Source organism: Cynocephalus volans, chromosome 7 (genome assembly GCF_027409185.1).
Source record: "Cynocephalus volans isolate mCynVol1 chromosome 7, mCynVol1.pri, whole genome shotgun sequence".
Classification (NCBI taxonomy): domain Eukaryota; kingdom Metazoa; phylum Chordata; class Mammalia; order Dermoptera; family Cynocephalidae; genus Cynocephalus; species Cynocephalus volans.
This window is the reverse complement of record NC_084466.1, coordinates 93,168,395-93,193,410: the sequence shown is the minus strand read 5'-3', so window position 1 is coordinate 93,193,410 and position 25,016 is coordinate 93,168,395.

The following is a 25,016-nucleotide window of genomic DNA, read 5'->3' as shown; positions in this document are numbered from 1 at the left end:
TGCTCTTTGCTCTTTCTCTTGATATTTAGGAAGGCTGGTACTGCTGACAGATGATACTTTCATACCTATAACTACATACTGTACCCTTAATCATGTATTTTTAGAAATTTTGGGGTTTTTTATTTTATTATTTTATTTTTATTTTTTGGTTTTTTTGGCAGTTGGCTGGTATGGGGATCTCAATCCTTGACCTTCGTATTTATTTAGCCCAGGTTAACTGGCAGCACAATAAGTGTTGTCAGCATATGCTCTAACCAAGTGGGCTAACTGGCCAGCCTGGAAATTATTAGTTTCTTGATGGTCAGTTTTATGTGTCACCTTGGTCAGGCAGTACCCAGTTATTCCAACAAACACTATGCTAGGTATTATTTAGCAGATGTGATTAACATCTACAGTCAGCTGACTTTAGGTAAAGGAGATTATTCTTGATAATCTGGGTGGACCTGATCACATCAGTTTAAAGCTCTTAAAAGTAGAAAACCTGAGGTTTTCTAGAGGAAGAAGAAACTCCACCTGTGGACTATGACATCAACTCCTGGCCAAAAGTTTCCATCCTGCCCTACACATTTTGGACTTGCCCAGCCAGCCTCACAATCATGTAAGCCAATTCTCTGCAGTGAATCTATTTATATGTCTTATCACTGGTTCTGTTTCTCTGGTTGAATCTTCACTGATACATTGTCCTAAATTGGGCATTAAATAAATTAGTTTATTTTTTCTGTATCCTCCTCCTTCTTGTCTATCTTTATGATTATTATGTACTTTCCCTAGTGTTATGAAAGTTTAGTGTGCATGTGTACTGTAAAACAAGACCCTTATTTCTGTAAAATTGTCTTCTTACTACAGAAGAATTTTGGGAAAAACAAGGTTAAGAGCAGACTATTCAAAAAACCCATGCAACTTTATCAGAGATAAAACAATTATAATCCCAACAAAAAACTTGCTCAGCTTAAAAAATGTTAAATTTGTAATAAAGGAATAAACATGAATATAGTATTTTAAGAACAAATATGAAGGTAGTTTGAAGGCAGGAGATATAAGGAAGTGCTGCATCTGCTGACTTCTGGAAACAAGGGCAACGTGCACAACGATTGAGAAACCGTGTACAACGGACCCTCAGAGACATTGGACATGGATAAAGTGAGCCGAGAAGGGAAACGTAGGAGGTGGGCACTGTGCACAGTCCTATACTCTGGGGCTTGCTACATTCACCCACTGTCTCTAGTGGCTTGAAATGCTAGTATGTGAGAAATGTCACACATGAATCAAAGTGACATCCACAGTATATCAGCATCATCACTACTAGTTTCACTTCACATATGAGCCAATTTAAGTAACAAAAATATGCATCGTGAAGACTGTACTTGATCCGTGAGCTATAAATGGTGTTCTTTGATTTCCAGCTGATACAGATGAGAAAATCAGCATACTTTTCACCTCCCATCTTTTTCCCTTCATTGTTCAATTTTTATTTGTAATTTCTGTATTATTGAGCATGTATTATTTGTATTCTATACTGTTATCCTAATCAACAATTTATTTAACTTTTACTCCTAATGTTATGATTTAGTCTTTGTTACAGACTCAATAATTAGCATCAGAACCACTATTAGACTCAAATAAAAGGATACATGTCTTTAGCCTCTCTTTGGAGGGCCCTGCTCTGGCTTTCCTCTGACTGTACCTGTCATGAACTAAATGGCTGTCCCCTCAAAATTCATATGTTGAAGTCCTACTCCCCAGTGTGATGCTATTTATAGATGGGGCCTTTGGGAGGTGATCAAGTTTAGATGAGGTCATGAGAGAGGGGCACCCATGATACTTTAGTGCCTTTTAAGAAGGGAAAGAGAGACCAAAACACTCTCTCTCTTTCTATGATGTGAGGACAGTGAGAAGGCAGCCATCTGCAAGACAGGAAGAGGATCCCCACGAGGAACCAAATCTGCTGGCACCTTGATCTTGGACTTCCAGCCTCCAGAACTGTGAGGAATAACTGTATGTTGTCTAAGTTACCCAATGTGTGATATTTTATTATAGCAGGCTGAGCTAAGACAGTTTCCCTCCCCATGTGGCAAAGTATCTACAAGATCCAAGAGGAAGTACTTACCCCAAACACACATACTCCCATCTACACCATGTTCTGATCATCAAGTATTCTAGCACTGTCTGCCTAAACGTCTCTGCATCTACTTCCATGGCTTAAAGACATGTCACCTTAAAAATGAACAAGAGTAGAACAGACAGCTGATGTTCCAAGAGAAATAATGGCAGCCCACACACAACAGAATGACATATTTAAATTACTGAAAGGGAACAACTGCTCCTTATAATTCTGTACCCAGCAAAAATATCTTTCAAAAGTGAAGACAAAAATAAAGACAATTTCTAGACAAAGACTGAGAGATTGTGCTGCCAGTTAACCTTGGCTAAATAAATACAAAGGAGTATTCTGGTAGAAGGGAAATTATCCCAGACAGAATCAAGGGTCTGCAGGAAGGAATGAAGAGCACAGTGGGAAAAGCAAACAGGTAAGTAACCCCAAATGCATACTGACAGTACAAAATGACAATGTCTTCTGTGGTTCAAAACACATACGCAGAATTAAATGCATAACAACTAACGCCTTCTGGTGGGTGTGTAGTGAGATCTCGTTGTGGTTTTAATTTTCATCTCTATAATAAAATGATGTTAAGCATATTTTTGTGTGCTTATTAGTCATGTCTATATATCCTTACGATATTTTCAACTTATAGTGGGTTTATTGGCATAGAACCCCATCATAAGTTGCGGAGCACACTAAATGTACGTATCACCTTTGCACCATTGCAAAGTAAAAAAATCTTAAATTGGACAATTGTTAAATTGGGACAATTGTTATTTCGGTATACTGAAATAAATCATATAAAAATGTATGCAATGCTGCTCAAGCTGTTCTTAAAAAGAAATATGTAGAATTAGATGCATACATTAAAAAAAGAAAGGATAAAAGTCAAATACTGTACATGAAGGTCTGGACTTCTGGCTATGCCAAGTAAGATTGGCAAATCCTCTTCCCCCAAAATAACTCTAAAACTGGACAAAACTGACAGAAAATATAATGTCATCACACCTGGAATTCTACCCAAGTCACACACCAAGCGGATAAACTGGTGAACGTAGGGTAAGAACAATGGAAGTCTGTAGTATTCAGGCCTGGATCTGGGACTGTTCCTGTTACCACCACACTTCCCAGAAGCTGATGTGGACGTTCTGCCAGGGTGGGCAAGCCATGAGGACCAACAACTTTTCTGACACAGCTAAAGGGGACTCACTGTATTTGGGGCAGTGGGAAATGCCCATGTTCAGCGGAAGTGACTGCTCTGAGACACAAAAGTGGGAATGCCAGCAGCTCCACTCCTGTAGCCTGAAGCTGTTGTCTTCACTGGGGCAAGCATATTCCTAGCTGAGCACATACATACTCCCTGGAGACAGAGGAACTTCAAGCTAGTCTCCCATGCCTGGCTCACCCTGTGGTTGCACCCATGATTTGGGACTCAAAAGGGACTGACGGACAATAAAACCCATGGCAGACTGAAAACAACCTGGATTTTTAATGCCTCACATTTAGGATATATAAATAACTCCTAAAACTCAACAATAAAAATACAAACAATGCAATTAAAATATAGGTAAAATGTTTGAATAGTTGTTTATTATATATAGAAATGGCTTATAAGCCCCCAAATAGATGCTTAACATCACCTTATTAGATAAATGGAAATTAAAATCACGATATTACTACACACCCAGTAGAATGGCAATAGTCAAAAGGAAAGACTATTCCAAGTATAGATAAGAATGTGGAGAAACTGAAATCCTTATGCATTGCAGAAGTGAGTGTAATATAGTATGGAAATTTGTAAAATGATTTGTCAGTTTCTTAATATTTTAAAGATAAATTTGTCATACAACCTAGTATTTTTCCTAGTGATCTACCCAAGAGAAATGAAAACATATGTCCACACAAAGACAAGTACATCAATGACCTGCATGCAATTAATTTGTATATCACTGTAATTAGTCTTTTTTTTTGAGAACCACCCCCCCAGGAAGATTAAGAAAAAAATGAAATTATACAAATTAAAAATATCAGAAATGAATAAGGGGATGAAAAATACAGATCCTGTAGACATTAGAAGGAGGCTATCATGAACAGCTCATCCAGTAAATTTGAAAAGCTAAAGGAAATTTTAAAAAGCAATTACCAAAACTGACACAAGAAGAAATAGAAAATCTGATGATTCATATATCTGATAAAGACATTGAGTTTTTGATTAAAATCTTCTCAAAAGAAAACTTCAAGCCCAGATGGCTTTGCTGGAGAATTCTTCCAAAAATGTAAATTAGAAGCTACAATAATCTTACATAGATTTTTCAAGAGAAGAGAAAAAGTGGGTATGATTTTCAACTCGTTTTGTGTGGCAAGCATAATCTTGACACAAACACATAACAAGAATATTACAAGAAAGGAAAATTACAGATCACTTTTGATCATAAGAAAGATGCAAACTCTAAAGAAAATATTAGCAAATTGAATCTAAAGATATATTTAAAAACATAATATATCACAACTAAGTTGGGTTTATGCAAGAAATGCAAGTTTCTAAAAATCAATCTAGTAAGTAGAAGGGAAATTCCTTAACATATTAAGAGCTTCCAACTAAATTTTACAGCTAACTCCAAACTTTATGGTTGAATGTTGAAAGCCTCCCCTCTAAGTCCAGGAACAAGACATGATGCCCACTATCACCACTTCTATTTAGCATTATATCAGTTCTCCCCAAATTGACTTATACATTTTTTTTAAAAGAAAGAAAAACAATAGAAAGTTTATATATGCAGGTTCCACTTCCAGGTTACATGGGGTAAATATACCCCATGCTGTCTCTCTCACTGAGTAACTACAGAAATGATAGACAAGCACCAGAAATGGGAAATATCTGGGTTAATATAACAGACTATCCTATTCCTATCGAGCTCTTTAAAAATATATTTGTTCATTGAGATAAAAAATTAAAACATTACCCCAGGGGTCTTCAACGTATATAGATGTAATATATAGAACAAGTGTAACACTGAGAAGGGAGGGTAAAGGGAGCTACATGGTGGTACACTTTCTACATCCCACATGAAGTGGTAAAATATTGATTTTAAGTAGATTATTAATAGTTAAGATTATATTGTATAATCCCTGGAACAATAACTAATCATAACCATATAAAGAAATATATGAAATATACAATAGATAAAATAGGATACTAAAAAGTTTAAATCACCCAAAAGAAAGCAGGAAAGAAGAGACTGAAACAACAACAAAAACAACAAAAAGACAGAAAAAACAATATATGGTAGGCTTAATCCTAAACATAGTCATTTTCACTAAATATTAATGGCATAAATGCACAGTTATAAAACAGAGATCATCATAACTGACAGAAATGGAAGTGTAAGAAACTATAGAAATTCACTGGAAGTGTAATGATATAGCTAAAAGTAAAGAAAGAAAGATATACCTTGCAAACACTAATAAAAGAGAGCTGAATGCCTAAATTAATATCAAAGTAGGATTTAGAGCAAAAAAAAAAAAAAAATACCATGAGTAAAGATAGACACAATGATAAAAGATTCAACTTACAAAGAAGACAACAATCCCAAATAGGTATTCAAGTAACTACAGATCTTTAAAACTGACTGTTAAGGTTTGAATTGTTCCCCCTCAAAAATATGTTGAGTGAGATCTAATCCAGTATAAATGGTGTCCTCAAAGGGAGAGGAGAGTAGATACAGGCATAGACACAAGGGGAGACCACTACATGACAACACGGCAGAGTTTGGAGTGATGTGTCTACAATCCAAGGATTGCTAGCAACACCAGAAGCTAAGAGAAAGGCATGAATTCTCCCCTAAAGACTTCAGAGAGAGCATGGCTCTACTAGCATCTTAAATTTTATACTTCTTGCCTACAAAACTATGAGAGGATAAATACCAATTGTTTGAAGTCTTCATCCACTTTGTTATAGTAGCCCTACCTAGAAACTAATGCACTGGCAGAACCAAAAGAATAAACAGGAAAATTCACATTATTATTACTATTATTATTTTTTTGGAAAATTCAATACTCCTCTCTAAGTAATCAATAGAACTGAAAATAAGTGAAGACATAAACAATGTGAATAACATTATCAACAATTTGAACTAATTTAACATTTATACAACTTTTCTCCTATGTTATTTTCAAGGGCATATGGAACATTTACTAAGATAGCCACATTCCAGGCCACAAAACAAACCTTAAATTAAAAACAATGCAACGTATGTTTCTAAACTACACTGAAATCAAACTAGAAATGAATGAAACAAAGGTACAAGAGAAAAACTGGTTATTTGGAAAGATCAATAAATTGCTAAACCTGTGACCAGACTTACCAAAAAGAAGAAAAGAAAGAGAAGTCATAAATTACCAACATCTGCAAGGAAGTGGAGGACATCTCTAAAGACTGACAGACATTAAAATTATAATAAGAAAATACTATGAACAAATCTCGGCCCACACATTCTACAACACGGATGAAATAGATTAATTCCTTAAAAACCAAAAACTACCAAAACTCCCTCAAGAAGAAACAGTAAGCTAAATGTTTCTTTACCTTTTAAAGTGGTTGAAATCTTAATCACAAACCTTGAAGAGAGAGAATGCGGAGGAGGTGAGGAGGACAAAAAAGGAGGCAGAGGAAGAAACTCTGTGTCCAGATAATTTCACCGGTGAGTTCTAGCAACATTTAAATTTTATGCAATATGTATCTAAAATAAGAAAGACCAAAATCTCTTTCATACACTATTGGTTGGAGTGTAAATTGGTACAGTCACTTTGAAACACCATTTAGCAGGATCTAATGAAAATATACATAATCTAGTTCTGGTCCTTGATCTATATCCACAGAAATATATACATGTATGTGCATCATAAGACATGTACAAGAATGTGCATTGAAGTACTAGTCATAATAACCAAATCTGAAAAACACCCAACATGTCTATCAGTAGTAGAGTGGATAAATAAATTGTGATATATCTAATGAATTATAAAGCAACGAGATTGAACAAGCTACTGCTAGACTCAACAACATGTTGGGATCTCACAAGTCTGATAGCAAAAGAAACCAGACACAAAGAAGTACATACTTTATGATTTCATTTACATACATTTCAAAAACAGCAAAGACTAATCAGTGTGATAGCTGTCATGATAGCTGCTACCTTTGGAAGGGCAATGACTGGGAGGACCACAGGGGATCTTCTGTGGTGCAGGTCATGTGTATTTCTGGATCTGGGTGGCAGTTATATGGTTGTGTCCATGTTGTGGAAAACTCATTGAGCTCTACTCTGTTATATTTTGTGTAGTGTTCTGCACGTACATTTTATTTCAATAAGAATCTTACTGAAAATTTCTAAAATTAAAGAAAAAAATCTGTCTGTTGCCACCATATACATCACATAATCCTTTTGGAGTAATTACTGTTTACTGTTAGAGCCAATTTTGGCTTCTAATACTGTACATTAGTCAAGTAAATAAACACACAGATAGATAGATGATGATGGACAGATTAGATAAATATATGGGTGAATAGAGAGAGAGAGAGAGAGATAATAGATAGATACCTAGGGCTCCTTGGAGATTACTTATTACATATTTGGGGCAGTGGAGAATACTCTGATGTTACCACAAAGCAAGATCTTCATCAATTCCTGGAAATAGTATAAATAACTGGCCTAAAAAGAAGTTTGTCCAGTTGTTCCACAGTAACAACTGGAGGCTTTATTAAATGAAAAAGCTATTTTTACAATTATTAGAATTGGTTAACCTTTTGTAAAGGATTGAATGTTTGCATACTCCTGAAATTCATATATGGAGATCCTAACCCTCAATCTGATGTTATTAGGAGGTGGGGCCTTTGGGAAGTAATTGGGTCATAAGGGTGGAGCCCTCATGAACGGGATTAGTGCCCATAATCTCCTGAGAGCCATCCTGCTCCCTTTCTACCATATGAAGATACAGCAAGAAGGCAGACATCTGCAGCCATGAAGAGGGCCCTCACAGAACCAACCATGCTGCCATCCCGATCTTAGATTTCCAACCTCCAGAGCTGTGAGAAATAAACATTTGTTGTTTACGCCACCTGGTCTATAGTACTTTGTTATAGCAGCCCAAACTGACTACAAGTCACCTGTGAAATATTGTAAGTCTATTCATTATTGTCAAAAGGGCCAGATAAAATATAGTAAGGAATAATTTTTTTAAATGGGAAAATTACTTCACTGACAAAATAATTGATTCATTTGCTTGATACTATACTTTCCCTTCATTGTGTAGTTTAAGTGGTAATTATAGACTGCCTGTAATAAAAAAGATGTTTTAGAAAGACAAAACAAAACGACACAGAAACAAAACAACAAATCCAAACCAACTAACCAACCAAACTAAAAAACTAAATCTGCTGAAATAATACCGTAAGAATATTTTATCGTTAGTCAGGGGCTACATTTTAGGAATGGAAGCATGGGCCTGCTAGAGTTCACCCTAACTGTAAAATTAACCATTTACTTATCTAGTCGTGCAGAAGAGAGAAATGTGCTGCGATGCCTGTCAAGCATTCATCGCTTGTGCCAGATGGGCAAGCAGGGCCACAGCCAGAGACTTCACACCAGACAGGTGCATTAGGGGAGGGGAAGCAGGTAGGTATATGATGTCTGACTCCTCATTCCATGGGCTGTGATTTACAGCAGCTGCTTGTTCTGTGATGAACTTGGGGAATAGGAAGCCCCTCCCTATATCTGGCATCTAGGAACAAGCCATCATCTCATGCTCCATCAGAACATCACCTCTTATCCTTGACCGTCAAAGAAACCTTATGTCCTCTGATGATGTCTGTTGCTGTGTTTCACTCAATATCATTGCCCCACTGGACAGCCATGTATTTAGACACAAGTTAAACTTTGCATGGTCTTATGGACATATTGAGGTTATTTCTCTTTACATTAACTAGAAGGGAGTTTATTGAATGAATTTGTCTTGGAGTGATGTGATCACGTTTATGTTTTGCAACAAGTACTCTAGCTATAGTATGACATCAGACTGTTGGAGCTAATAGAAAATGCGAGGTTTTGGGGGAAGCTCTTGCAGTACTCCAGTAAGAGATGATCGTGGTTTAGACTAGGACAGGGGTCAGCAAACCTCTTCCACAAAGGACCAGATAGTAAATATCTTAGGCTTTGTCAGCAAAAATCTCTAGCAAAAATGCTCAACTCTGCTGTTTTAGTGTAAAAATAACCACAGACAACATATTAGTGATTGGGTGTGGCTGTGGTCCAATATAACTTGGTTTATAAGAACAGGAGGTGAGCTGGATTTAGTTTGCGGATTTTAGTTTTCTCACCCCTGAACTAGGACAAAGGTAAGGGATACAGAAGGTTTTAAGAGATCTTTGAAAGGTAAATCAGAAGGTCTTTCCTAGGCATTGGATGTGAGGAGTGAAAGACAGGGGTCAGTGATGACACCAGGATGTTGGTCACCTTCCTAGGCTGGTACTAGAGGCCCTTAAGCTGTATCTCCATCATCCTTCTTGTGTCCAGTGGACATTTGTCGCTATTTTTGGCTGTTCATTGCCTTTGAACACCTCTCCTAAGCTTTCAGTTTTCCTCCTGTGAATCCGCACCACCGTACAGTAGAAGCCAGGCACGTGGTTCACCAGTTTCTCTTGCAGTGCAGACAGGTGACTGAGGCTCCTTAATTAGATGCCCCTGTGTGAGCCTCTGCGTCGGTGAAGCAGATGCCCTGCAGACTCCACTCTGGGGGGACAGTGGGACAGACATCCCAGGAGCAGCAGGAACTGAGACTCTACTGACATTTCCTGACTCAGCATAAGGGCTGTGTGTGAGCCACAAAGTCTGGGCCGAGTAGCGGTGATGTCCCTATTGCCATAGCCCACAAAGGGAGCAGTGTTTCCCCGAATAGCCTCCAAATTTGATTCTCTGGCTCTCTAAGACATTCTGAGTGATATAATATCTTCTAACAAATTTCTTTCCTCTTTAAACTATCCAGACTGGGTGCTGCTGTCCATAACCGAGAACCCTCACTAGCACCCTGCTTTGTTGCTTCCTCAGCCCTGTATCTAGGCAAAAGAAAACTGCATAGAAAATCCCAATTCTTTCCATGAAAATCTTTCAGTCTCACAGGGGCTGGAAGAGATATATGAGCAAAACATTTTTAAAAGCCAAAATAAAGCAGTGTGTGATACAGAATGATCAATAATTACGCACTAAGTGGTAGGAGAATAATCATCTTGGAATTAAGTTTTCAAAAAAAATAAACAAATAATTGAGAGGGCAGTTGATAAGAGAAGAGGAAGGCCTTGCAGGCTGGAAGAAGTCCACAGTCAGGGCCTTAGAGGAGGCAGGAGACTTCTCCAGCTTGTGTAGCTTGTGCGGGGAAGTGGACGAGGAGGAACATGAAAGGCCAGGTGGTGCCATCAAGGACCCGGGACGTCAGTGTGAGAGGGACAGCCCCCTTCCAGCAGCAGCCCCTCTGGCCTGTGACTACTTCCACCCCCTTTCTCCTTCTAGGCCTTTGCATGTGCTGTTCCCTCTGCCTGGAGAGCCATTTCCCCATTCTTCCTTCTGCCAGCCTCAGCTAAATGCCACCTCTTGGTACAGGCTGCATCTTAGGTCAGATGCTGGGGGAACCAAGCTCTGAGATCTGCATGCAGGTTTATTGGGGAGCATCCTCTGGTCAAGTCCCGTGCAGGAGTCAGGGCAGCAGGACTGGCCAGAGGGGGAAGTTGAACTGAGTCAGTTGCACCAGAGGCCCAGTGGACCCCATAGGGGGCTCTCAAGCTGGGATGGTCTTCACAGTTGTCCTGTCCTGAGACAAGGGGGCCAGGCCCTTGCACCCCCTCGTGGACCGGTCATTAAATTCAAGAGCCCAGGAACGGTGTGTTTTCTTGGGTGGGTCAACTCTTTTCAGCTGAGGGCAATTCCCCCAGGATGGAGGAGGAGAGGAAGTAAGTGCTCCTTGGTCATGAAGTGAGGAATCTATAGGCTCACTCCCACCAACCCATCTCAAGCAGGTCCCGTGTTATTCTCTTTTTATCGCATGCTTTTGTTTTCCTGCCTGGCACTTATGGTTGATCATTGCATCTTCATTTTTATGTACTTGATTACTGTCTGTCTCCCCTAATAAATTCTAAGGCTCATGAATATAAGGACCATGCCAATCATAAGCATCACTTTATCCCTAGCATCTAGCAGGGTACCTGGCACATAGTAGATGCTCAACCAACACTTGTTAAAGAAATGAATGAGTGAATGAAAAAATAAAGAATCAATGCAAGAAAGCTTATATGGTTGACGTTGGTGGTTGGATCACAGCAGAAGTCTGGGTGCAGCCTGATGCAGGGAAGAAGGGGCTGGTATTATAGTCACCTGAGGTCCCAGGAACTGCAGAGAAGAGACATACAATGAACAGGGTACCAGAAGAGAGTGTGTGTCAAAGACACACCAGATTGGCCCATGTTTTGTGGAAGACCAGCCCTGCCAGTGACTTTTCTGACTAATACTGGGGGACTCAAACCAACAGGGTTTGAAGTGTGAACTCAGGATCGAAAATATGGTTGGGAGATGCCCAGCAGGGGTTGGTGCATCAACAAATCTCTAGGAGAACTCAGAATGCTTCTGTCAAAAGATGGCTTGTCTCTTGTATCATGGTGCTGACAAGTGGTAAAATTAAAATGTCAGCCAAGCAACTTCCTGTGTGGATGAGCGGTTTTGTAATCCATAATGCATGTTCACATGATAATACATTAAGGGTGAGATTTGACATTGAGGCTAAGACATCAGGTAATGAATCAAAACCCTGGTGCATTTCCACAGACCTATGGCAATGCGCTGAGTTGCATGTTGTGGTTGATATGGGACATTCTATTCGAATGGGACAGACTATATAGCTCAAAACAATATGAGGTTGGAGTGTGAAAATAATGTCACTCAGAGGGAAATGCCATGAAAACTGAGACCATTATGCCCCATTTCACACACACTCGTGCTGCAAATTATAGCTTCAGCCTCCACCCAAGCACATGTTTAAGCAAAAGCTTTCCAACGAGAAATTTAACCAAGCCCACGGAAAGAGAAACATACACTCAGCGATCAGTTTGGATATAACACAGGGAATGGAAGAGAATCTTTCATTGAGCCCACAGCTCAAGTTACTGGGGAACAATCTGGGGCACGTAACTGGGGGCTTCAGGTTAGAGGCAGTGTCGGCAGAACAGCAGAGCACACACACTGCTGGTTATCCCCCATGTGTGGGGGCTTGTGCATGTTAAGTCTTCAGAGCAGCGTCTATGATCCACTGTCTTGGTGTCAAAACAATGCACCCTGGTAGCATGATTGTTTCCCTATACATTTACTTTTCTATGTACATCGACTTCCCCAGTGTAGCTTTCCAATGAGAGGACCAGCAAGCGCATGAACTCCACCAGGTCTGGGAGAAAAGCTGAGTGTTGAGGAAAAAGTAAAAATGTCTCCATGAGAACTGAAGAAATATCATTTCAGAGTTTCATATGGCCGGTAGTGTAGTGTAGCAAAGGCAGCACCGGTTTCAAGTTCAAATGCTATGTGGTCTTGGGGGTATTATTTGACCTCTCCAAGTCAGTTTCCTCATCAATATGATAGAGTATTAAAATCAGCCTCAGAAGGACACACACAATGCCGATGATAGACGTTATTGTTGTTCCTGTTACCTTTTCTATTTTTACCATCCTGTCTAAAGCAGAGGAACTACAGAAGCGCGGCCTCCCCCTGAGAAGGTATTACAGAAAGAACTGATGCAGAGTTCTCTAGCCCGGCTGCACTCAGGCTAGCTTCTGGTGCTGGACACTGCCTGCAGCAGAATTTCCACAACAAAATAGCTATGCTTTGCAGAACTCCCCTTTAGGCCAGTACTACACGTGGCCCTGCAGGAACAGACAGGAACGAGACTCATGGAGCTCCCAGTCACTCAGGGACAAGGCAAGAAACAAAGGCCATTCACTGTGACAGCATGGTAGGAATGGGGTTCTGAGTACAGCTAGGCAAAGAAGGGGAGGCTGGGGAGGTCAAGAGTGACTTCTGGAAAAGGATCAGTCAGAGAGTATCCCTGGGTCAAGGTTAGCACTAGTTCCTGTGTGCCTCACTGTCCTGGCATGCTCCTATATCCAGCCCCTACAGTCTTGCCACTTTGCCAGCTGCTTCCTTGCCTAAGTGAGAGGGTCTTCTGATCACAGGACCCCAAGAACTGCCGTGCCTTTGAGAGTCGTGTTTGCAGAATACCTTCCAATTAGATGAACACTCTGGGTGATGGAGACTTAGGGCACTCCAGTAAAGAGCAGTGGTGACTCAGTGCTTGAGGGACTTGACATGACTATAAGTGGGGCCATGGGACAATCATGTGCCCTGTAGGCGTCCCTGGTCTACCACAGTGTCTCAGTGCCTTGCCCACTGCTGGAACACAGCAGCGTGCAGTCGTCTAGCTCCAGGTCAAGAGGAGGCCACAGGCTCCTCAAGGGGAAAGTCCTCCCACGACAACGCAGCCCTTGATTTGGTGGTTTCTACCTCGAAGAATGTTTACAATGACTAGGGTAGGTGTCACTTATGCAAATCCTACAGTGAATCCTCCAGAAACTCGTTTTGTCCTCTCAGCTAGACCTCAGAGATCCTCCTTACGTTGTTTCCCGAGAGGACCTCACGGCCCCCTTCCCTCTGCTCTCTACCCTAATGCCTCCTCATTTGGACAGCAGGGCCTCAGAGTAGATGTGCCCCAACCCCTCCAGGCCACTGCTGCCTGTTGAAGAAAGGAGCCCTGGACACATGCACATTTCTCGTGGTTGTTTTCCCACTCTTTATCCAGGAACTTTGCTCTACCTGTGTTTCTCACATCCTGGGATTCTGGTGTCTCTGACGATGAGTGAGTCGTCTTGCAGTGGACCAGGGCTGGGGGTGCGGTAGAAATCCTATTACTGGTTCCAGGGACACAAATCGCCCTCTCTATACCCTCAGCATAGCCACACTGTCCACATGTTATAAAATGATAGAGTGCAACATGGTTAAATACATCACTGATTTGCCAATATTAGGTACTGGTGTATAAGTCTAACCGGCGGAGCAGCTGCCTGAGGTATTGATTTTACTGTCTAATGGTTGAGAGAGATGTTATCTTGATTAATTAGAAGTCAAAAACAAATGCATCTTCTATTAGATCTCTTGCGGCATCCACCTGAAAAAAAATTCTACACGTGTCTTGAAAATGCTGGAAACTTGAAGGAACAGAGGGTGAGGAGGTGGCAAACCACCTCTTCTGCCACCTGTCCCGAGTGAAGAGAACGTCTGTGAGTACTGGGAAAGCTGATGTGAGCTTATTGACAGAAAAAGGGGCTTCTGTATTTGTCTTCCTTTCAACTACAACCTTAAATTCAGAAGTTAAAAAGAGAAAGCGCCGTTGAATACAGAGCTTTCCCCAGAGTTCAGTACTGCGACCTTTCTGCTCTTCCCTGGGTGTAAAGATCCCCTCCTCTGCCCCTCCTGAAGACTGGTAGGTGGTCAGGTGCAAGATTTCCTCTGCAGGAGGCAGCACAGAAGCATCCAGAAGGTGATGTCCACAATCCATGGGTAGAGTGCTCCAAAATATAATTCTTAAAGGTGCATATCATCTGCATGATTGCTAAATTTTAGTTAAGGATAGTTTTACAGAAAATTCAAAAGCATTTAGGAATGAGAAACATTACTTGAACACCAATGAACTCTAGAAAATTATTTATTGACCTTATAATACCACCCCACACAGCATGATAAGCTAATATAACATGATAAGCATAATATACCAAAAAGCTATAATGAGACCTGATTTTCTTGTGGATTTGTAAGCTAATTTCTATGAAATGATCTTCACTGGGTTGCTGTTTTTCTAAATTTTTTTTATAATCTAAAATTTTCTCTAGTTCTTCAACTTGAACACAACCTGTTATCAATGAAGCTGAAGGTGAATCTACCTGCCATCATGAGTAAGACAGAGGCTGAGTTAGGAGCACACCTGGAGAGACATTCTGAGCTACCTGTGCTGAAAAGTAACTGCTCTGCCATTTACGAACTATTTGACATTGGGAAAACTGTATGGCATTTCTAAGCCTTAGCACCTCCTAACTGTCACTGATTTTTTCAACAAATATTTATTAATACGTTTATTGAAGTGAGGAGAATATTGCAATAAGCAGAAAAACCTGGACCCTACCCATGCTGAAGCCTCTATGGAAAATGGTATGGAGGTTCCTCAAACAATTGCAGATAGATCTACCATACGACCCAGCCATCCCACTGTTGGGAATATACCCAGAGGAATGGAAATCATCAAGTCGAAGGTATACCTGTTTCCCAATGTTTATCGCAGCACTCTTTACAATAGCCAAGAGTTGGAACCAGCCCAAATGCCCATCATCGGATGAGTGGATACGGAAAATGTGGTACATCTACACAATGGAATACTACTCAGCTATAAAAACGAATGAACTACTGCCATTTGCAACAACATGGATGGACCTTGAGAGAATTATATTAAGTGAAACAAGTCAGGCACAGAAAGAGAAATACCACATGTTCTCACTTATTGGTGGGAGCTAAAAATTAATATATAAATTCACACACACACACACACACACACACACACACACACACACACACACACACACAAACCGGGGGGGGGAAGAAGATATAACAACCACAATTATTTGAAGTTGATACGACAAGCAAACAGAAAGGACATTGTTGGGGGGGAGGGGGGGAGGGAGAAGGGCGGGAGGTTTTGGTGATGGGGAGCAATAATCAGCCACAATGTATATCGACAAAATAAAATTTAAAAAAAAAAATAATAAAATAAATAAATAAATAAAAAAAAAAAAAAGAAAAACCTGGACCCTACCCATGCTGAAGCGTAAGTTGTAGTTGTGCCATTTTAGACGGGATAATATATGTAAAAGGGCTTTGGAGTCTGTGATACATTTAGTGACTATAAGATACCATTGATATTTTTTATTGCAATTGTTAGGTAACTACTGTTTGCCTCAGGGCTAAGCTTATGCCATAGTTATAAAATGTATATTCAAAAGTCTAAGCTACAGATTTGAAAGACTGTTTGCCAAGTTTGCTTTTTTTTTTTTTTAATGGACATTTTTCCTAGCAGAGAAGTTTTCACCTGCAGAGCTCAGATAAGAGAAAAGTCACCTGGGTCAAGGTCACCTGTCTGAGGGCCCCTCTTAACAGCGTGATTGAGAGTCTATTTTTCTTGCCAACAGTCAGGACGTTACTCTTCCCCTAAATGCTTCCCCAGTCTTCTTGCTATTCCTCAATTTCCACGTGAGCCAGATCATATCAGACCTGATCGTGGCTAAGTTAATTCATCCACTCCACTGACGTTTCCTGAGTTCCCATTTTGGACCAGACTCTGTGCCTTGAGTCAGGGACACAGCAAAGGACTTTTCTGCCCTCCTGGGGCTCATGGTTTAACGGAAGGTCCTCGGGGAAGTCCTAATTGTCTTCTTTTCTGGCAATTTTGAGGGAGAAGCACAGATACGAACCCTTGGCTGCCTGCGCGTAGGGTAGGGGCTTGCGGAATAATCTTCTTGATGCTCCTATTTCAGAGGCTCTGTGCACTTGCTGAAAAGAATGGCCTGAGAGAGCTGCCCTCAGCACCACACAATTTATAGGCGGAGAGTAGTTTAAAGGAACCAATTTTTAAAGCTTCATGTTAAATTTATGTGGGTTTTTCCAAGTAGTTTACCAGGAGAAAAAAAATATATATATATAGTGTAAAATGGCCATGGTTTAGCTATTCAATTATCCTCTTCCTCCTAGTGAGGAAGGGACTTCATAAAGAGAAACTCCTTTTCTCTGACCTACTGGAATCATTCACTGAAAATAAGAAGCGAAAATTCCTCCTAAAGAGGCCAGCACATGCATCAGATGCACTCCCGGGGAGGCCTAATTGGACCCCCAGCAACTATTCAAGTCTTCCCGGCACCTTAGGCCGCTCAGTAAATGGGCAGTGACATGGTTGATGGCAAGTGGCTTTTGATTCTTAAGTGTTCCTCTTCTTGGGCATATTCAATATATCAACATACTTTCTTCATAGGAATCATTCAATCGGATCTGTTTATTTCACAGAAGAGGAAACTGAGGCCAGGAGATGAAAATAATTTTCCCAGCATCAATAAGTGCCTATGATAGACATAGACATTATTTCTCCGTGTCCACTGAAACTTCAGCTATTCTTCAAGACCCAGTTCAAATCCCATCTCTTCCGTGATACCTTTTCTGAACCCTGTTCTTCCCTGCATGTGGGCTGCTCTTTCCCCTGCTTTTCTGTCTGGCTGGCTCCTTCTCATCTTGTAGGAGTCATTCTCAATGATATTTCATCAGAGAACCCCTCTGTGATCACTCCATCTAAATTAGATCCCTCCACCCCCAAATTTTCTTTCAGGGTACACAATCATTTTCTCCCCTAATACTCATATACTTTTTTTTTTGCTTGTGTTTTGTTTCATATCTGACTCTCCCAGTAGAATGAAAGTGCCATGAAGGTAAAGAGCCGATATCTACTTGGTTCACCAAATTAAACCTGGCACTTAGCTGGGTGCCTGTCACGGAGCAGGTACTCCCCCTGAATGAATGAATGCAAGAAACTTCTGCCCACCATGTTGTATCTCCCCATCGACGTGGCAGCACAAGCATCTCTTGACACTCATTACATCACATGTAGATTTTTGTCTTATTTTTATATATTCTTGTATATCAATGTTCTGATAATACTATTTACTACTTATTAGTAACTATATATTTAGTGTTTGCTACTTGTCATGAACAATAGTAAGTGTATTATATATGTTTAAAAAAATTACCCTTAGAAAAACTATTTTAAAGGTAGGGGAGCAGACACAGAGAGACTAAAAGCATCACTGTGCTGGGCTTGCTAATGCTTATGGCAGAAAAGTTGTTTTACACTCAGGGTAATCAACCCTCTAGTGTGCCCATGACTGTTCAGGTGTTATCACTAAAGGTCCTGTGTCCCATGAAATCCCTCAGTCTTGAGAAAATTGGAACAGTTAGTTATCCTACTTATATTCCTTTGTAGAACAAGTTTCATTGTGCTATGCACTGGCTCACTAAGCTACATTTATAGAATATCAGCCCCCTGCATGAAAAAGAAGTTCACTTTCTAGTTACACAAGGATCTGATATTAGGGAGAAAATATCAGGTGGAGTTTAGGTATTTAGGGTTATAAAGAGAGAGCTCAACTTTTGCACAATTTTTCTTTTCTCACTTGCCTTACACTGACCTGGACATCAGGTCTTGTGAGGCACCTGATGTCCACCTCTTTTGGAGCAGAGGAAAGAAATGTTCCATGTCTTTACTGGAATCTTCATCCTCTAGGTGTCTTGTGCCAGTTGGACAATGACTAATCCTGAGGCACCTAATCCTGCCCTAGAGAACTTATTCAGTCAGTGTTGCAGCAAAGGAGTAGAACCACTAGGAGATTTTATAAATATAAAAATAAATATACATGTATAAATAGAAATAGAAACAGAAACTGGTGCTGGGCCTGAAGTCCATAGCAGAAAGCAAGAAAACCTGACAGACACGAAATAGGGGAAGCAGGGACGAGGCAGGACCTACAGGGCAGAGCTGGCACTCGAGGACACTGTGGAGCCCATGTGGGCATCCCCAGGCCTCCAGCCTTGAGGAGAACCTGGTCCAGGGGTTGGAAAAGCTGAAGCGAAAGATCCAGAGGAGCTGGAGGAGCCACACTGACTGCTGCCCCTGCCCATCTAGTGAGCCAGCTGCTAAGTGACTCTGTGTGAGCTGCCTCCAGTGACCTCCCGAGAGTCAGGGAACACGGCCTTCCAGATCTCACATAAACACCTCCTGGTTCTTACATGAACCTGGAACTATTCAGAGAAGGAAATTGTGGGAAACAGAGCTCTACTCTAGCTGAGTACATACCATAGAAATCCACTGCAGTCGACCCCTTGGCTACTTGACATCCATAAACATCCCTTTCGATCATAAATAAAAATAACGGCAAAATTACGTGAAGAATCTGATGCATTACCTCTGCCCTCGGGGTCACAGTCTCTCAAAGGCCTTCCAAGAGCTTCCTCACAGCAAGCCGTCCAGCGACCCCTCTGATCCGGTGTCTATATTTCATCCTTGTTCTCATCACGACACATTGTAGCTGGATGACAGATTTCTTCTTTATCCAGATTCTTTATAATTTTTCTAAATTGACTCCTACCAGATCTTGCCTGAGAGGGAGGATGAGGTTATTAAGTTCATGATACAAGTTTGGATTTTGAGAGTTCGTGTTTTGTCTAAGGCCCAAGTAGGGAACTTGAATTCTAGCCTCCTGACTCTCCTCCCAAATGAGCAGCAAGGCACAGGTGAGCCTTTCTTTTCTGAGGTGCCTTGATCATTTAAAAAGATAATTTATTTTTTCTGACTTATTTTGGACCTTGCAAAACAGAGCTAAAAAAAAAAAAAAAAAAATCATGGCAGAGAATAAGCCAGGCGGTATTTCCAAAGGACAGCTGCTTCTTTTTGTTATGTTTTCCCTCATTCTTGTACAGGTGTGTGTTTATGGGCATGATTTGTCTTCCAAACCAGCCTGCACACTCCTGAAGCAAGAGAATCCCATCATTTCTTCTCTTGTGCCTCTGCCTACCGTCTCACATACACGGCTTTCCACTTAGCAAAGCAATGCCTGACAGAGTAGGTGTCATGCCCCTAAAAAGGTCTGCTAGAATTGCATACAAGAAAAGCCTTAAACACCAGAAGCATTTGCACAGTTCAGCCACGAAGGGGATCTTGTAGAAAGCCACAAGGTGTCCAGAGGAACTCCCCACTTTGCCTCCCCCAAATGGGCCTCTGTGTTGAACATCCCCCAAAGGCCCCCTATATTTGTGTCTGTGCGAAACACAGAGGGCATTTCCCAGCCTCCTGATCACACCCGAGTCACACGCAGTGGACGGTTAAGAAGAGCTTGGCTAATTCAGTCAGCTTGGCTCTCTCTGCCCTGCTGTGACTGACAGGCAGGGCCCTTGCTCACCTCTGAAAACTAGCGTCAGGGAATGACATACAGTTTGATAACATAAGATGCTTAGGTTTTTTGGCTCAAGTGAGATGTTCAGAGCTAATAGCCCTGTGAGCTGAGTTTTAGCTGCGATCTGCACCTTGAGATATCCGTTATGTCTGGCTCAGGAAAAAGGGAAGTGAATGAGAGCTTATTTCTAGAAAGGTTTCCGATGAGCAGCATTTGTCATTGAAGGGGAAGATGGGTATAATTAGCTTGTCAGTCTAGTTTGGGCTGAGCAGGCTGTCTCTGCTAAGAAAGATGGACTAACTGCCAGAGCCACTGACAGGCAGTCGATAGCGCAGCAATTAATGTCATAAATAATTCCAGAACCAATTACATCAAAATGGACTCAGAGCTTTAAAAAGGTACAGAATTCTCTTATTCTTCCTGCTAACAGCAAGAAACAGCTTTCATTTTTCTCTGTAATTACTTTTCATTGTATATAGCAATACAGCTGAGCCTTTCTGTCCATATTTAAGCCTTGTCTTTCTCCAAGCCTCTGCCCCCACCGCCAGCCTCCCTCCGTCACCCCACAGGACAAGGCTGTTAAAGTCGATCTTCCCTGCCAGAGCGGTGGGGTGAATGTATAATCTTTTAACGTGGCTGTTGCAGGAGGACTCTGGCTACACCTAAATGATTAAGAGCCAAGTTTTCGAAAATGTCATGGACAATGACAGCAGAGTGCCCCAAACAATGGCATTTGGAAATGAAGACATTTGTGAAATAAATGAGTTTGTCTTATTATTTTAAAGGTTGCTGTGACTTTGCTTACACTGAATTTATTGATTTTTTTTTCCCTTTCTCCTTTTCTTCATCTTCTCTTCCCCTCCTTGTTCTGTGCAGTTGCAGGAATAAAAGCCAGGCCAAACTATTCCCCCTACACTGCAAACACGGTTCAATACCGCCCATGTGTGCTAATGGGCATTTTTTTTTTTTTAGAAGGATCAGTCCCTTTAACGTAGTGTTTTGCTTAAAAGCCATTCTCCTGAGCTGTCTCAGCTCTCCAGCTAGTTCTCCGTGCATTACAGTACGTATGTAGATAACACAAAGGCTATTATACACGTAATAGCAATGACATACAAGATACCTCTGGTGCTAATAGTCCCCCCCTTTCTATTTCTTTGCTCTAGCCCCATCAGTTGCCTCCATGGCTGGTTTAGAGAAAAGAGGATTGTGGGACGGCAAATTACTGTAGTATTCATTCACAGCTTTGTTCTGGGCCTGACAAACATTTCCAACTTTTCAACCATGGTGGCATTTACTCCGGAGGGACCAGGGAAAATGGCCCATGAAGCTCCCACCGTTTGGAAAGCAGCAACAGCTGCTGGTGTCGCTGGCAGTTTGCTGAGTGTGCTCTGGCTTTGCGCTCCTGCTGCGGAGGGCTCTCCCTTCAGCAGTAGGTGTCACCACGGTGAGTGGTAATTACAGGAGAAGATTTTAGAGGACACAGGATAATTAGGCCAGCCCGTGCAGGCACAAACACTGACATTTACCATATTAAAAACTGGAGATGTCGGCATTTTCCTCCCTCCCAAGACCACAACAATAACAACCTCACCAACAAAGGCAAGTTTTCAAGAGAACAAAGGGTCTTTGCATTTGGGGGAGTTTGACTGCTGCCCGGTGCTTGGCAGTTGGTCCCCAGTGGGTTCTGCTGACCACGTGGGAAAGGATCCTGCTGAGTTTACATGGCTCGTGTTCTGCACTCCTGCCATTTCCCCTTGGGTCCTGCAGAATGCCACATCCTAGGTAGGAAGAGCGGAGGGGCAGTGGAGCATGAGAAGTGGTCGCATCTAGAGAGCACCTCTCCCCTTCCACTTCACTGGACACAGGCAAGACTCTCTCAATTCCCTTCACCTGGATCTGAGCGATCTCATGGCAATAACACCAGGAATATGTCCAGCTTCTTCAGCAAGTGACAGTCAGTAGGGAAGGTGGGTGAACCGAACTCTAGTCCTATAAACCCAAACCACCACTCCAATGGCTGAAGCTGTGGTGATACCCCCTCACCCTCTGTCCCAAGTAGAAATGGAACAAGTGCCTGCAGAAAAGTTTCATAATACCCAGGCTGCAGCTGCAACCTCAGCAAGGGAGCCTTTCTGAAGGGTGCCAGGGCGCCCCAAGTGCAGCGCTGTAGAACCAGAAGGACCTGAGTTTGAATCCCAGCCTGGCTACTTTCCTGTGAAAAGACCCTCACAGGAGGGGGTGAAACGCAAATGCTCGGTTTTCTCTTTTATAAAATGAGCAGATGAAAGTACTTACCACACAGAGTTGTTGCAAAGATAAAATAAAGACATGTATTTAAAACAGTGAGCACCCAGAAAGAATTTGATAAAAATGGTAGGAAGAATTTGATAAAATGGTAAAATACTTTACGATTGCAAAAATGTATTTGCCCCAAATAGGAGACTGTGTTTGAGGTTGATTTCTCCCAAAGAGGAAAGAAGGCTCAAGTCCCAGTTTTTATGCTTGGAAGAGATGAGGACGATTGAGTGAGAAACTCTGCTGCTCCATGCAGACAAGTCCTCCAGAGACGCTTGTTCCGGATGATGAAGTGCTAGGGATCTGCTCTCACCTGTGCCCCCTCACTGGATGCTGAGGATGTAGGGGAGGGCTTTCCTCGGTGGGGGCACTGGCTTGCCTCTGGGTGCGAACTCCTTACACCACCTGGGCTTAAGAACATACTCCCAAACATGGAGGCCTTCCTGGTCTACCTGAATGTTTTACTCCTCTACAGGGAGGGTGCAGGACCCGCCTCCCCTGATGTGGATTGTTAGGAATGGGGTCATTGCACCTGTAGGTCTGGGAGAGAAAGGCAGTGTAGATCCATGGAAAGAGCTGGAATCCTTTGATCCAGGTGGCGGTTGCTAACTTTACGACCCTATGCAAATTACCTCAACCATCTGAATTTGAATTTCCTCACCTGTAAATGAGAGAAAATAACTCACCTTTACCTGCCACTACTGAGGGAGGAGAAAATGAACCAGCCCAGGTAAAACACTTGCCCACGAGATACAAAATCCCTTTCCCTCCCTTTTTGTATTCCCTTTCTCCTCTGTGAGACCCCTGACCTTCCTCACAAGGAGTTTATGAAGATCTGATGCCAAATGGTATGTAACAGGAAGTCCTCCCTTGGTGGTGCTATTCATGGTAGCCTGAGGAGCTTCCTGGATGTGGCCATGCCCACCCTCGGGGGGCAGCAGCCCTGCTGCAAGGTCAGCAGTGAGAGGTGCTGCAAGCTGAACTGGATGTGGGTCCTGTTGTAGCAGGTGTACTTTCCACATTAAAAATAAGCTCAGCATTTTTTTTCAACTATTTCTAAGTGTAAGAGTCAGGCTAAGACTGTTTTGGACACATAAACATCAGCATTTCTAGAATATTTCAGTGACTGATAAAAGAGTAGGACTGCATATTTTAAATGGTAACCATCCTGGACCATTTGGCTGCTCTAGAGATATACATCCCACAGTAGAACTAAGAAGGTGGTACAACAGAGATCTGTCCAGCAAAAGTTTGCTTGCAAAGAGCGGGTCAAAGCAAGATTCATTGTTAAGCCAACAGTAAGAGTGTGTGGCATATGAACAGCCTTCGGACCTAGGGTGGTCTTTTTGGGTGGTGTCTGACATGTGTCCAGAGCCTTGCTCTTTGTGATCTTCTGGCTCTGATGAGAGTTTTTTCCTGTTATTTAGGGTCTCAGAAGACATTCTTCTGCCTCTCTTTTCCTTGGCCCTAAAGAAGCTGAATTCTCGTCCACCCTCTAGGTACTGTAGATTATTTAATAAGCACATAGGTTTTGGAGTCAAACCTGGATTTGAATTTTAGTCCTACTATTTTCTTGCTATATGACCTGGAACAAACTATTTAATAGTTCTTGGGCTTATTGCTTTTTGTTTACTTTTTTTCCTTCTTAATATAATGGGTATATTAATATCTGCTTTATAAGGTTTTAGGGAGAATTATATAACATTCTACAAGGCAGTCATCATAGTAGTTATAGCAGTAGTAAAAGCAGTAGTTGTGGAGTAGTAGTCATAATAATAATAGTAGAAGATACTATGTTTTAACTCTTACTCAAGACACAGCTAAAAATTATCATAGCTGGAATTCCAACCCATTTTCTGAATTTAAAGCCCATGTTGAAAATACTCTATGATGTGCACAAAGTAACTGGTATGCAGTAATCTGTGATTATTAGTTTTCTTATTGCTCAAATTGGATGACAGTACTAGGTCCTCTGGTTGAATTTTGGATTCATTTGAGACATCTGGATTCTCTGTTGGGGTTTTCTTCCTCCCAGGGCCCTCCCACGGGGCCAGATGGGCTCTCAACACCCCTGCCGATTTCAGGCTCCCTCTGGTCAGAGGATTAGGGAGGGGGTTGGTGGATCTGCTGGTTGTGGAGTTTCTGCATAGAGGTAGGTGGAAAAACCAAGCATGGGAATTAATGATGCTACCGAGTACTGGACTTTTACTAAACTTCTCAATTTGTGTGTGTGTGTAATTTAGAAAGTCCCCAGAGTTCATTCCCACGCCTACTCAGCCAGCATCTCTCATCGTCCCCAGCTCCCAGCTCTGTCCCCACTTCACTGCCCTGCCAGCAGAGGTGAACATGCCGAGGTACTTCTTGGTATGTTCGAAATTCACTTCTGTCCACTTGATTGTAAGTCTGGTATCAGTTTTGTTTGCCAGGGTGTTCCTGTCTTGTAGAACAGTAAATGGCACATGGAAAACACTCAGTAAACATTTGTTAACTGAGTTAATGAATTTG